Genomic DNA, 16,676 nt, shown 5'->3' on the forward strand with positions numbered 1-16,676 from the left:
GACTTTACACTGTTGAACGTGCTGGCTTCTCATGCTTAACATGGTCAACTTGTTAAAAACGAGTTGCACATATGACGTAGTATTTCTGTGCTTGATTCCCTCCTCCAGTACTCCAACTTGTTTCGGAAAGTTTTTGTAAAAGTCTGTATCCCTGTTTCTTAACGGGGATATTATTACTTTATTGGGCAATTTTACCGGAAAAGCACAGCAAGGCGAAAGAAAAAGCCCGCCCACACGCCAATCGACGAGCGAGACCCGCTTGCCATCAAGATTGTCTGGGCTGCGCTGCAGCTCGTTACTCTTGCGATAGTGAAGTTTAGGTGTGTCTGTTTGTTCACGGCATTTCAGTGATGGATGTTATATAAAAGGTGGATATAACGCTGGATTTGGAGATTGTTTAAAACTGATAGATAGCGCGGTCCCAGTGCTAAAAGATGCTGGACATGAACTGCACGCGGTAAGTGAAACTAAGTCATATGTCTGTGTTTTGGCAATCGGCGCGTACCTGCATAATTGTGTGCTCGTGCTGTTGCATGGTCGTGCTGTAGTTCGTCCGTCCCACTGCCAGCCTCCAGCAGCTTGTGTTTTTTTTCCGGAAATAATCATACAGCTGTATCTATCTTTTATAAATGTGATCAAACTAAACACTCTTCGAAGATACGACATATGCAATACTACTGTATAGGTACTAGGACTGTGCGATTTGGGGAAAATATCTAATTGCGATTTTTTTGACAGACATTGCGATTGCGATTTGATTTGCGATTTAATTTTTCTAAGTCAAGCTTCAGCTCTACATGTATACTGTCAATAGTGTGCAGCACAGTATGAGTTTTGTTACCCTGCTGAAAGAAATCAATAAAAAACACTACAGAAATTCTAATTGTTTCCATTAAAACCATTACAAAATTCCTTTTTGTAGTGTGTTTTGCGCATTATTCAAATAGGATTTACTGTTGTTCTATTGGTTCCCAACTGCCAGATTACATCACACTTGTACTTGAATCCAAATACAAGTGCACACTATTATAGTTTACATTAAAACAAATACAACTCCCATTATAACCCTTAAATCCATGAAATGTTCTATCGTGTTGACTTATTAAAATAGTACATAGGTTACACGGGCTGATTTATTCATTTTTAAGTATTTGGGATTTTAAAAACATGTAGAAAATGTGCTGAATGTTTAATTTCATCCAAGTGAAAATAGGCAAAGCAGTGACATTTGTTTGAAACACGGAGCCAGGCGTGAGTTGACACAGGGTGTGCGTGTGTCAAGCCTCTTCCGAGACGCGGGAGATGCGCAACGCGGGTCAGAGATGCGCGAGTATGACACAGGCTGTGTGCGGTCTTCTGGATTGGAATTTTCTTTAGTATTTATTTGCCTTATATGATCGATCTGACTCTGCAGACGCCATAATCACACACTCTCTCTCCCACTTTCTGTTTGTTTGTTTTTTTTAATGACGGATGTTTACACAGTTGGCTAGGGCAGTGCTGATTGGCTGTGTGCTGGAGTGCGCTCACTCCGTTGGTTTGCAAGAATGCCACTCCAAGCGGGCTTGGAACAGACGCGTTTCATATTTTTCACATCGTAGCCTCTTGCGATTAGCAAATCGCAATGTCTCACATTGCGATTCGATTTCAATTAATCGCTCAACCCTAATAGATACTCAAGATTAATATGAGATTCGCAGAAACTGTGTGTGATACCTGATCTTTAATAAGGATAACAATAAATGCTAAAAACTATGTTGCATATAAGTGTTACCAAAAGATCTTTAGATAAATAACCAAAAGTATGACTGACCAGCCATTGACAACTGGTTAATCTCCTCTGCACATTTCCACATACAGTGGGATTTTAATCAGATTATCGGTATGCTGGCTGTTACAGAGAGTTAGATTGGGTGTGGAGTATCTATGACCACTGGAATATTCTTACATGAATCGAATGGGGTATTTGCACACGGAGCGATGACGTATGTCCGATAAAATCTCAACCAGCTCAGTTACATCCGGCGCTACGTCCATAGGAAAACAATGGCATTTTTCAAATCGGTCGCATTAAAATGCACATAGGATTACGGTCAACGATGTGAGTCTAATTATCCAAACACTGTCATACATTGACAACCAAAAAGGAGAAGTGCTTCAGGCTATCCGTTTCAGGCTACATTCACATATGAAAAAAGCGAAATAAAATTTTGCTCTTAGTCGAGGCATGATCACAAAGGCATATAGCCATGTTTAATCGTAGTGCTGTCGGTTAACTGAAACTTGAACTTTTTCTTACTACACACATCGTTATCGCTTGATGAAAAATGATATCAGCGCAATCAAAGAGTATAGAATACCAAGAGGCGAAACTCAATAGAAGCTCCATTGCAACACTCACACCCAGTTAGCAGCCCTGTGCTTCCGCCATGTTGGGGTGAAAACAACTCAGCAGTCCAATAGATCTTTGCTGTCGCGATAGCAATATCAGTTGCTTTAAAAAAAATAATAATAATAAAAACTAAAGCTGAAATCCAACCTTAAAGGGATACTTTTACTCACTACTTTTACTGTCATCATTTACTCACCTTTAAGTTGTTCCAAATCTGTATAATTTTCTTTGTCCTGATGAACACAGCGAAAGATATATGGAAGAATGTTTATAACCAGACAGATTTTGCCCCCCATTGACTACCATAGTAGGAAAAAATACAATGGTAATCAAAAGTGCCCAGAACTGGTTGCTGTGCTACATTCTTCAAAATGTCCTTCTTTTGTGTTCAACAGAACAAAAAAAAGATAAAGTAATTTTTCCTAATATGGGAGTCAATGGGGGGCAAGATCTGTTTGGTTATAAGCATTCTTCCAAATATCTTTCAGATTGCCTAGTGAGAGTACACCCTAAGAATAAACACTTGACTAAAACACTGACTAGACTTTACTCAACTCTGATGACAGGAACAGGGAATCAAGACAAATGACGTGGCCTCCTTCACAGAGGTATTAGGCAAAACAAACCGCACAAAACAGAAAACACCAGGGCATTAAGTAGGGGATTAAATCAAGAAAGGAACAGGTGAGGGGCATGAAACCATAACAAGATAATTAATGAGGAAACGAGAGGGTGGGGACATGGACGAGACCGAAGAGCGCATGGCATGCCAAAGCAAGCGATGCACATGCGCTTCCACACAAAACATGTGGGACTGTCATGATCCTACCACAGGACTCGAAAAGCTTGACAAGATGAGACAGAATCATGACAAATACATGATGACAAAACACTTGCTCTCTAGAAACCATGTGAATTATCAAGTATTAGCATTATACACACTTTATTAATACCAACAAATTAAGGACATGCATCAGAAAAATTGGCAATGTTGAACAATAAATGGGCAGTTGACGAATAAATCATGTGACATAGTAAAATTTAGAAAACAAACTGTTAATATTACATTATTTTATATTATTAATATTTACAATATGTATATAAAATAAAACAGTATAAGAGAGATTTTTTTCCTAAATTGTATTTTAAAGGAAACCATTAGAATTGGGTTTCTATTGTTTTTTCAGCAGTAAGAGGCTGTGTCCACCGAGGCGTTTACGCCTGCGGCCGGCGTGTTTTTTCAATTGTTTCCTATGGAAACGTTGCGCTTTTAAAAAAAGCCATCAGCTGACGTTTTTTTTCCGCGCTCTGCGCTGGTGCTATGCGTTTTTTTCATGCTCAGCGCCGGCGTTCGACCGAGCGCCCTGAGTTGAAAAATGCTCAACTTTGGTCAGAACGCTGCGCCTGCAGTGGGTGTTTTCAGCCGAGCTCCTGCCATTTTCAGCCGCATAAATGCGCCTCGGTGGACACAGCCCCTAATGCATCCTTGCTAAAAAAAAAAACAATAGAAACCCAATAGAAACCATTGCAGAAATTCTAATGGTTACCATTATGTATCATTAGCTTTTTCTATTAAAATCATTACAAAATTCATTTTTGTATTGTGTTTTTGGTATTAGGCCTATTCCAATAGGATTGAACATTATTACGATTAAATCCATTAAATTATTATTTTTTCAGCATGGTTCTATAAGATCATCATGTTTGTAGTGTGTTCCAGGGGATTAAAACGTACAATATATATTCGAGACCTACTGGAAAAATAGTAACTAATAATATAATAGTAAATGTGTAAAGTTGCATAAAATGGAAATATTTAATAAAGTAGGCTAAATGGTTGGATTCCACAACTGATAACATAAAACGTATATAAGACAATACAAAATTTACTGTAGGTGTCATGAAATTTACTGATGACATACTTTTAGAATTTTCTATTGTCTAGAATTGTTGTTAGAATTTTTGTATGTCTGTGCTATTGTCCAGCTGGCATTTTCACCCCAAATTGGCGGCCGCGCTACTGATGCGCCACCTAGTGGATGTTTCCCAAAAAGCACTAGACTTTCGCTTCTTGGTATCTCTAGTCTTTGGCACAATGAGAGTGAAAGTGGCTTAGCTGGCTGAGATTTTAGCGGAAGTACGTCATCGCCCCGTGTGCATATACCCCATTGGATGACAAAGGCGTAGCCACATGTTTGTGCCAAAACAATTTAACAAATAGAGGATACTGCTCATTCTTCTGCAGTAAGAATTAAGTGGTCTGTTGTTTATATGCCAATGTTCTGATCATATCTGGTGTGAGAGGATTAGCGTCAGGCTACATGTTTGTGATGTGAAAGGATTGCTATGAGGTTTTATCTTTCGTTCAGTCTTGCACTTTTTCTTTTTAAAACACAAACACTCCCTTCTAGTAATCCAGGGATTTGGTAGCTTGGAGGGTGGGCGGTTGGGGGGTGATGGCAATAAAGGGACGTCCTTTGAGAAAGTTCACTTACACATGCACTGCTTGCTAATGAACATCTTGACGGTACCTCATATAAAACACACTTTTATAATATGCAGTATATTGCTGCTGTCCTTCTGAAACCTCGTATCTCCATATGTCGTGATTTAAATTTTTTGCAATTAATCATTAGTATTAGTAACCCTAACGTTGCTAATGTCTAACCAATAAAAAGTATTAAATGCTTGTCAACTTTGACCACAAAGTATTTAATCATTTAAATAGTACAGTATTTTTTTTCTTTTTTTTCTGAAAAAACTGATAATTTGGACATCCGTGGTTCGGAAGGACAGCAACTATATCATAAACAATATGAGCTCATAATAAGATTGGGTGTGGATTATTACGTGCGACAGTTCCAAAATATATCAACACTTCATTTTTGTGTAAAACCTGAGTATATATTTAAGTTAATTTTGTGCTTTAAAAAAATGCCAGAAACAGAGTAGTTTGTCCTGTATGGATACATAGTACAGCTTCATAAAGAACATCAGCCAATGAGTATCAGCCTGTGTCTAAACATTACAACATTAATCTATACTTTTAAACCCACCATTTCCACATTACATTCATTGTGTGTTTGTGTTTCAGAAAAGATCATGTAGTTACATAGAAAACATGTTAAACACAGTTTTTAAAGGTCCTTAAAGGTGACTGAGCTTTTAAACATCTCTTGTTCTCCCAGCTGGCCTCTTTGATATTTTCAGTGTTCTGAGAGTTGTCATTGCCAGTGTGGCTCAGTCCCCCAGGCATGTGTGCCCGTGTCATGATTGCCCGTGCTGAATAGTAAAGTGTGTGTGGAATCTGTATAATGGAATGGTAGGATGGGACTTTGTCATGCCTGCAGTGCACAGCATAGCACAGTGCTTGCACATGCACATAGGGAACGACAATGGTCTCAAGGTCAACCCTGTTTGTTTATTTCTGTCTGTTCATCACTTTCCTGCTTCATTCTTACTCCATCTCACTTTCTCCTTGATGGTGGATGGGTTTGAAATTGTTGAATAATTATTACATGAATGGCAATTTGCTTTTTATGGAACGAAAGACAAGAAAATTAGCCTCTTTATTTTTGCTGTTTTCCGGTTTTATTTTGCTTAATAAAAGCATTAAGCAAGCTTCACCTTGCATTCACATTGGTTTATGAGTAAACTGTGGGGCAGCGAACCCCACAGACATAAATAAAATGTTACAGCTCGACACTGCGGGATGATGCCCACGGCAATGTTGTGCATGTCAACGTCTCAACGTGTCCTTTATTTTGAGATGATTGGTGTCACGCTTTTCTCTGCAGTTGTTGGCATCCTGTGATTTAGATTTACCCAGAGGAAACATTGGATATTACGTTTTATCTGCTAATTGCATCATGGTGCCTGAAAAATAATATTTCGGTTGGTTCAAAGCATTGGTGTGCTGTGTAGGGGACTGAAGGGGTTTCAGCACGGATTGTTTTAAACTTTTACTTGTTTACTTGAAGCACAAACTAATGGTAAAAGATTAAGACTTTTTTTATCTTGTTAAAAGGATAGTTAACAAAAAAAATGCAAATTCTGTCACATGATAATTTACTCTCTTGTCATTTCAAACCTGAATGAACACAGAAGAAGATATTTTAAAGAATTGTTCGGTTACCAACATTTATCTTATTTTGTGTTCTACAGAAGAAAGTCATACAGGTTTAAAATGACAAGAGGATGAGTAAATGATGACAGAATTTATATTTTTGGGAGAACTATTCTTTTAATGAATTGCTATATTTATTATTTATTATAGCACTGGTAAGTGTAAGGTTAACCTAGACACTCCACAATTTTGTTTTTATCTACAAAGTCAAACAGCAGTTCTGAAATTCTGAATAGAGTTCATCTACGGTCATAATCGGACAACATTAATGCACACAGACCGTATCTGTCACGGTCCTGCATTCTTGGTTCTGTATTTCTAGTCATGTGGCAGGATCGGGACGGAGCCCTTAGGTTCTATGTGAGAAAGCCATGAGTTGTTTGTTATGACATCTCATGTGTTTTCTCGTGTCTTGTCATTGGCCCCGCCCCTCTCGTTTCATGTATTGCTTCCCTGCCGTGTCTTATGTTTCCCACCTGCCCTCGTCAATTATCCTTCGTTTGTCTTCCCTTTAAATTGCCCTCATGTTTCATTGTCTTGTGCTCTTGGATTGTGTATGTATGTGCTGATGTTCGTTGTGTGCGGTTTCCTCGAGTTCCTGCCTTGTCCTGCTTTGTCTTGCCCGTGTTAGTTAGTTTGAGTTTTTGATTATTGTTTTTGATTATTGTTAGTTCTAGTTGCCAGAAAGGCGAACGAAAAATTGAGAAGCATAAACGAAAACTCGGAAAGCGCAAATGAAAAATCTAGCAGCGAATTCAAAACTATTATTTGCAAAAACGAAACTTAGAAAATTGTTAAGAAAAATAGCAGTTTATTTGAAAATCATGTCACATTCTTGCAATTGAGTTTATTGTTTTCATTCTCATTGTATATTTTTGTTCGTTTTTTAAAAGTTTGTGTTCATTTTTATTGGCACAAAAGGAATCCCATATAATGGCTGATAATGACCCTTCAAACAAAGCTGTTGTTTGTCTTGAGAAAACTCTGAGACGAAAGTCATATAGAGTATAGTGCTTTTTTGGCTTTTGGAGTCAAATAAGCTTAAAGGAACAGTTCACCCAAAAATCACCCTCAAGTTGTTCCAAATCTGTATAAATGTCTTTGTTCTGATGAACACAGAAATATGTTTGGAAGAATACTTGTAACCAAGCAGTTCTTGGCCACAATTGATTACCATAGTTGGAAAAATGGCTTTATACAAAAAAAGATAATTTGAAGAATGTAAAGCAAACAGTACTGGGGCACTTTTGACAACCATTGTAATTTTTGTCTACTATGGTAGTCAATGGGGTTCAAGAACTGTTTGGTCACAAGCATTCTTACAAATATATCTCTCTGTGTTCATCAGAACAAAGAAATGTATACAGATTTGGTACAACTCGAGGGTGAATAAATGATGACAGAATTTTTATTTTTTTGGTGAACTGTCCCTTTAAAGGCATAGGTCTCTCAAAAGTCACCCAAAATAAAAAAATCACCCAAAAATAAGTGTTCTGTCATTTAATCACCCTCATGTTGATATTTTGAGTAATGTTTCAGTGGTTTTGTGTACAATGGAAGTCAATGGAGTCTAATTGTGGACAATGGAGTTGTTTGGCTACCAAAGTTCCTTAAAATATCTTCTTTTGTGTTATGCAGAAGAAAGATGCATGCGTGTACAATGACATGAGGGTGAGTAAATAATGAAATTATTTTAATGCTTTTTTTATCTTGGAATTATCCCTATGGTCACTGCTAAAAAAATGAGACTGAAATTTGTCCTTTTCGAAAAAGTAACAGCATACTGGTTTGAAACAGGATGAGAGTGATTGAATAATTAAAGAATGATCTTTTTTTGACTGGACTCTGTTCCTTTAAATAGAACACAAATGTCCTTCTTCTGGCCCTGTGCTGATACTCTCTGCTGTGCGTGCCGTTCCAGTGCAGGTGTTTGTACTGGCTAATAACCAGTGTAATAACCAGTGTCTTATGTTTGAATCTCGACGTGATGTTGTGAGAGAACAGAGATGATCATGCAAATGTGTGATGTAAATGACAAGGATTTGTCTCTGTATGCAAAGTACATTTATTGTGGTGATTCGTTGCTGAAGAGAGAATTAGAAAGACATGTTAAAAAAACTATTAACCTAGATCAGTGGTTCACAAACTTTTCAGATCAAGTACAACCTTTAATAAAATTAGTTCCAAGTACCACCTAATGACCGCCATAGAAAATCACATGAATTAACACTTAAATTAATAGTAGAGCTGTGAATCTTTATCTTTACACCTCATCCACCAATTCTAATGTATTGTTAATAATACAAACACTTTTTTATCAACCAGCTGTTTTCAAACTAAAGAATATGTTTTTTCCATGTTTTTCAAGTTAGTCAGCAGTAAAAGTGGACACAAAACACTTTTCTTGTAGTGCACTGTAAACATGGCTGTGTAAATGACTTTCATGGGGGATTAATTAACTTTGTGGGGACTTGCAGAAAGACTACAAATTTATATTAAAGACATATTTAACACAGAAGATAAATAAATATACCTATAATTAAACATCATGAGAACATGCGTGTCAAAAATACATCGCAACGCGCGCTTCATTGATTTAACCACGAGTAGATGCAGACGCGTGTTGAATTAGCACTTAACAGCAATAACAACAGCATTAAACAGCGGTTCGAGTGCAAAAATACATAAGTAACTTAATTTGCACGCAGCTCGTCAAAAGAGAGAGAGAGAGGGACTCACAAGTGTCTGTCCGCTCCCGCTCTGTGTTTGAGCTGCCCGTCACGCGCCTGAGTTACATCGACCAATAATAAATAAACAATAATTCAACTATTTTAAAATTGCACATAGGCTGAGATGTATTCCGTATTTATCAATCATGTATTAAACATTTGAAATTGTATTTAAAACACAAAATTAATATATAGAGATTTTATTTTTCTGTAGTGTCACATACCCCTGGGGTCTCTTCAAGTACCAATAGTGGAACGCGTACCACAGTTTGAGAACCACTGATCTAGATAGTTCAGATTGCTTCTGGTTTGTGCATTTTTAATTCACAGAAAACCTACAACGTTTGTGGTCCCTCAGAAACATGTGTCCTTTTTGTCACAAACAAAATGCGTGTGTATTTTCCTCATCTTGAATAGAAAATATATGTATAGACTGATGCTTTTCTGATGTCCGTACTCACAACTATAAGATTAGGCTACTATGCAGAAGAATTTAATTTTTTTCATCTGATAAATGCTTTACAGCAAATTAAAACCCATTGTCCAGTGTTTGTCTGTAAAAATGCACAAATGCTAACATACACATTGTCCTGTGCCTGTGTATCTGTATAATGAGTGTGTAAGACTGAGATAGAGGAGCCACATATGCCACTACAGTAGGGGATTTGTGTTCTCTCTTCCTCTCCAAGAACTCAGGGGCTGAGCCAGTAAACACTACCCAGTCAACATGTCCTGTCATCCCACTGACTGAGGTACAGAGTCAAAAAGGAAAGAATTAAAGTTAATTAAACAGAGCTCTTCTTATATTAAAGCTTTGACGTTAACTTCTACTTTGTATAATGTCAACATTTATGTTCTTTGATTATTTGAACTTGACTTTTCCACACTTATAACCCTTTAACACAAGGGGTCTGTGCAACTCTGACCTTTGAGGTCTGAAGGGCTGGGTATACTTGGCTTTCCGCGTCCGTGTCTGTCTCGCGCACAAACGCGTCCGCACAGCTTCTTGAGCATACTCAATCGCTGATAAGCGTGGATAGACGAGTTCAACACATGCGCAGTACATCACAGAGAGGACTTGGCCGATTAAAAAAAATTTCGCGCATGCGCTGTTGTACGCGTTTTCGCAGCGTGGTCTCAAAAATTGGGCTGCACGTGGACGGGGTGTGCGGACGACCGCGGTCCCTCCTGATGACCAAAATTACGTCATGCGGGCGCCGCGCAGACACGGAAGGCCGGACTGTACTTGCCTCTTAAGGGTGTGTTGGGCATTGCTTGAATTGGGGGAGGAGGGTGGCTGCGGGACCCCCCATAAGGCAATAAGGACCCCCTATAAGAGGTCAAAAATAGGGGGTCCTTCAGATATAAAAAAAATAATTAAAATGACTAATCTAAATTTTGTGCAGACAAGATACTGTAAATATTGTGAATGAATTACTACAATAATTAAGTCTATTATGTCAATTTACCCAAATGTCTATTTATGTCTATTTGCCCGAAAATGTTGGGGACCCCATAAGGCATGATTCAATTTGAGCACTGGTTTTTGGGGCCCTGGAGAAGATTTTTTCATTACAAGCATTTTAATGATCAATGTTTCATAACACTGTATTCAGCACAAACTGTGCTACAACCATACATGAGCAACATGTACGAGTCACTGAAATATTGCCAGAGAATGCATACTAAACATTTGTTTAGACTTTTGAGGACTGGATCTTGTAGAAGAGAGAATTGCTACCAAAAGGTGTGAAAACCATTGTGTCCACTCTTTCACAAAACAGTATGTTGTTTTAACTTTTGTAAGATGCTTTTTGATGAGGAAAAGCAATATTCAAGGGAGTGTCAATGGTCATGAATATTAATGTAATTCACACCTGGGGGAAACTCCCCAATGAGGAATGAGGAAGAATGTAAAGCTTCTATTGTTTACCTCATTCGCTTTAGATAAAAGCGTCTGCTAAATGACTAAATGTAAATGTAAAGAGATTCAAGATTAAACATCTTTATTTTCATCTGTCGTTGGTAACAAATGTATTATTTTCTCCATTCTTCTCAAGAAACACAAGGTAGAAGTGCAATACAAAGGCAATAAAATGTAAATGAATATAGAAAACAGCATAAACCAGGAAAAATCCTAAGAATGAGTCCAATGACAGTCCAGATGGCCAGTGACTCTTGTGTCAGTTACATGTCTTTGTGCCATATTTGAAATCAGTTCTTGTTTAACTGAAGACACAGGTGAATATCACATGCCTAGCGTTTCCAAGGTGTGTCCTGTCTTTTACCATGAACTGCTTTGCAGAGCACACAGGTCCGGCGACCAAAGGTGGCAGTTTTCCTTGAATCTGAGGTCAGCTCAGCTCCTGGAACTGGAATATGGTGGTCACTCTTGGTCTGTTTTGGTTCTGCTTCCTGTGACACATCACGGAGCTCTTCAATATGCTGTTCCATGAACTGTTTGTGGGTCATGGTACCACATGGCGCCTTATGCATAATGAAAGCATTGGTGGCAGCAATGTCCAAAAAGTGTATAAAGATCTTTCTGTAGTACCACTTCATTCTTTTATGCTGTGCTGTGCAGTGTAGTACTGTAAAAGTTGATAAGACTAGTCAACACACTCCATGTGTTGATTGTAAGCAGTCACAGGTTCAGGACATGGAAATGTTTTGTCTTCCACGTATCTTGTGATTTTACCCTCCTCTGCACTGTCTCTCCTGTTTTAGATGAATGGATAGTTGAACAGACAGATACCTCTCGTGCGTCCATCCACTTAAAAAATAGAAGACGTCCATCCCGAATCCACCTGATGGATCCCCTGGCAGATTGTTTTGAGAGTGAATTGCTTGCATCCCTTGGGAAGTCCTTCCTGGAGTCTCTGTGAGTCCCACAAGCACCAAACTTCATGGCAAACAAGTCTGTCAGGAGCTTTGGGCTTGTGTAGAAGTAGTCCATGTATACGTGGTATCCAGACCCTAAAACTTTACAGTCCAAGAGAGATGTTACAGCATCATATGATAGTCCATGGTCTGTGGGGAAGTTTTCCTGCGTACACCGAAAAGTCCACAATGTATCCGTTTGATGTATCTGCAAGTACAAACATCTTGAAGCACCACATGGTTGGGTTGGCTTTACAAGCCACTATTCTTTCAACCACAGCTAAGTTTCTTTTAGGTTGATTGATGCTTTCACAAGCATGATGGATAGTTTCCATAAGAGGTTTGACCATGAAAAGACTGTCATGTTCAGCTTTGCCTCTTTTCCTGTCATTTAACGTGTCTTCTTCTGGGTGACTCATGTGCACATTCCATGAAATGGCGCAGTATTTGTCTCTTGACATGACTGTGGCAGGAAAGGGCACAGAGAAAACACTGTCCTGTCGCCAGTAGTCTCTGATGGAGCTCAACTTCAACATGGACATGTAAAAAAGTAGTCCAATGTAGTTGTACATCTCACTGACGCTGACATCTATCCATTTATATTTACAGCCCGTTACAGCCAGTTGCCCTGGCAGCCTGAGCATTGGTGTTAAGGCACAGAGTTGACACTGCACTCTCAGAAAAATACATTTTGAAGAGATTTAGGGAAGTGTGTGCGTCGGTAGGACTCAGCTGTGGTCCAGGTTCCCGTGCAGGCAGAAATCTCAGAGTCTGTGGAACCGTATCAATATCGGCCTCTGTTTTCCATGAAAGAGCGGACTGCTCGCCTGCATGTTTGTCTTGGCTCTCTTTGCGGCAGCTGCCTTATCACTAGTCATAAATCTGTAAAAAAACAAACAATTGTGAAAATGTATGTTATATAAAGACTGGGATTGGTGTTGTCATTCACAAATCCTAATATTGGTCAGACAGAAACGTTGTTACATACGCACATACTTTTGGTGTAGATAATGTAAAGCAGGGGTTCCCAAACTTTTCAGCCCACAACCCCCAAAATTACAGTGCCAGTGACTCGAGAACCCCACTATCCTCGGAAGTGGTTAAAGTTTGCACCTAACCTAATGCGGTTGCTGATAACGTTAATGTGACGTAATCACTTCAGGGGTCACGATCGAGGGAAAGGAAATTGGAAAGGCTGATGGCTTTTTATTTGCATGGTTTTATTTTAGACTTTACTAAAATTATTATATTTTGTTACACTTTTGTATAATATTTTGTTGCACGTAAAACATGCTATTTCTAATAATAAAAATGATTTCTGGGAATCATCTTGCGACCCCGCTCTCGCGGCCTTGAGACCCCTACTTTGGGAACCCCTGATGTAGCGTATGTAAACAGAATTAAATTAACTGTAGTTAACTGTACTTAGTTAACTGTACTTACTCTTTATGTCTGGTAATGGGCCATTATCAGACATATTTATGACAAAATATTTACACAGTCACGCATGTCATACCATCGACCGGGTACATTTATAGCACATTTGACACATTAGAGCAGATATTTGCGAAAACATCACAGAAAATTCTAATGGTTTCTATTAAAATACTGGACCATTATGAATCATTAGCTTTTTCCATTAAAACCCTTACAAAATTTCATTTTGCAGTGTGTTTTAGGCATAATTCCAAAAGGATTTGTCAGATAACATCCCACCAATAGAATCCATCACTACCAGTAGACACCATTACAGTTTCCCTTAAAACCAATACAATTCCCATTATAACCATTAAATCCATTCCGTTTTCTATTGTGTTTTGAGCAGGCTTCTATTGTTTTTCAGCAGGGTGGTCAAGATTAGGCATAATATATTCCAAATAGGTTTTAAAATATTATTTTATATAATATATCATACAATTTAAATTTTCAATCTATACAGCAGTTAAATATACATAAATATCCCTATTAGGAAACATTTAAAGAAATGTAATTCCGGATACCTACTTGCAAGTAGTCAAAGTTATATGTTGATGTTTACATAAAATAACATTTCGGTGAATGTAAGTAGAACTGAATGACTTACTCTTCCGAAATCATATCTTCAGCTGGATCAAGTCGCTTTTCAAAATACAAACGTTCATCGTTGGAGTCAGGCTCTTCCTCTGAGCAAATGGTAAACTCTTCATCACTGTCCAGGATCATCTCAAGAGCTTTCTCGTCTATGTAACGTGCCACCTTCCAAGTGCGCAGATAAAGGAATTAATCTAATGATGGGACTTGATGCTTTTAATGGCATTGTTTGGGGGGCTTTGATCATATTCACCCCAGGTCATTATCAAATGAATAACATGTTCCACATTAGATATAATGGGCTGTCCTGTTTACACTAGTCACAAATCCTAATACTGGTCAGACATAGTGAGGAAAGAAACTTTGTAACAGATGCACATACTTTTGGTATAGATAATGTGAAACCAGAGTATGTAAACAGAATTAATTGAATGAAATTGAAAAACTTGTTCAACTGAAAGTATGTGTTTATATTGAACTTGCTGCTCAAGGAAGTATGAACTTTAACAACCTGTCTTGGTGGTTTTACAACTTTTACATTACACAAGTTTGGTTTGTATGTTTGACACATTCCACCAACGCTTCATGAATGAAAAGCTAGACAATGCATGATTTTATCTCCCTGGCATAACACCGTTAAAGTGATAGTTCACCCAAAAATAAAAATTCTGTCATCATTTACTCACCCTCTTGACATTTCAAACCTATATGACTTCCTTTCTTCTGCAGAACACAAAGATATTTTGAAGAAAGTTGCTTACCAAACAGGGCCGGCACCTTTTCACTTCTGTTGTATGTACACAAAACCAATGCAAGTGAATGCCTTGTTTAGTGTTCTGCCAAAGAAAGAAAGTCATACAGATTTAAAATGACAAGAGAGATGAGTTAATGATGACAGAATTTTCATTTTTGGGTAAACTATCACTTTAACACGCTTTTTTTTGAGGATGAGCCAGAATAATCCAGATAGAGTCTCTCATTGTGCATCGGTGTGGACATTTTCATTTTAAACAATCTCTTAATGTGACAGGTCCTTTATGACTTTAGACAGAGGATCAGTCATGTCAACAGAATTATTTAAAATGCCCGTATCGGGTCTCACAACACGTTAAATCATATATGCAGAAGGCCATGGCTGTTAGTTGTCCTATTACATGAATGATAGCAGTGTAAGTCGGTGTCGTCCACATATTGTTGTGGTTATGCTGCGTTATTTGCATTACCACACTTCTCTCTGCCAGTCATGCTTGGCTGGGGTTCTGCCCTACTGCAACATCTTTTTACTGACAGCGTGGCCAATAGGTTGTTTGCACATGACGTCACGGCACTGCGCGAAGTGCAGATTGAGGGCAGCAAGTGATTCTCTACATAGGAATCACAAACTCAAAATACCTATGTTTTGCATAGTTTTTGATTGTTTAAGTCGATCAAACCATGAAAGGTGTTCTATAGTGTAGCAAAAGCTGATGTTCATGAAGGGGGAAAATGCGAGAATTGACTGAAATGGAGATAAAAGTGGCTTGTAAACCTGAATCCGGTGTAAAGCCGGTGACTTTCTAAAACGCTTAACAAGGTTTAAAATACCTAAACAACGACCAGGTGAGCTCAAATTTCTGTCAAACCTTGTCATTAACACTAGCTGCTGTTAAAAGAACGAGTCCTTATTAAACGGATAAAGTGATAAATCTCGCGTTTCCTAAGCGTTTCTCCCCTATAGAAGTCCATTATAATGAAACAGCCTAATGTACCGAAACAACGACCACGTAAAACCACATTTCTTTTAAACCTTAATTGTAATAAACACTTATTCCAGGGATGAGAATGGTCTCACGTTAAGCTTGTTCTTCATAGAAGTTGACCACATAATATTATAACCACATAACGTGGCTCAAGGCAGCGACAAACTGAGAACATAAAACACTTTTCTGTCATTATGTTTATGTTTGATATCAGTGATAATCAAATGTATTTATTTTGGTTTTCTGTGGTTGTTGTTTTGGTATGTTAAGCTGTTTCCTTATAATGGACTTCTATGGGAAAGAAACGCTTAACGTGAGATTTTTCACTTTATCCACTTAATAAGGGCTTGTTCTTTTAACGGAAGCTAGTGTTTATTACAAGTAAGGTTTGACAGAAATTTGGGCTTACCTGGCCTTTGTGCAGGTCGTAAAACATAGGTACACTACTTTGAGTTTGTGATAGTGCGCCTTGCGTGGCATCAAAACCACGTGATTGCAAACAACCTATCAGAGGCCATTGCACTTATCACAATCTTTTAGATTTGAAGAAGTTGATATTCGTTAAAATTTCTACCTGGAGTCCTGTTATGCTTGGCATAGGTGTTTGTTCCGTGAGTTACATTTGCAAACTGTGAAAGTCTGGCTTGAATAGGTACATTGGCAGCTTGTTGTCATGGCAGTCTGCCATATTCGCCTGGACAGAATGATGTCATATCCTAACTCTGGGATTTGCTGACCAA

General features: G+C 38.2%; 1 protein-coding gene across 3 annotated transcripts in view; it reads left to right on the forward strand.

Annotated features, from left to right (window-relative positions):
• c2cd2l (c2cd2 like) overlaps positions 1-16,676 on the forward strand; it is a 42,795-nt gene that overhangs the window by 14,928 nt on the left and 11,191 nt on the right. The gene's annotated exons all lie outside the window — the stretch shown is intronic.

This window comes from Triplophysa rosa, linkage group LG2 (assembly GCF_024868665.1).
Source record: "Triplophysa rosa linkage group LG2, Trosa_1v2, whole genome shotgun sequence".
Lineage (NCBI taxonomy): Eukaryota > Metazoa > Chordata > Actinopteri > Cypriniformes > Nemacheilidae > Triplophysa > Triplophysa rosa.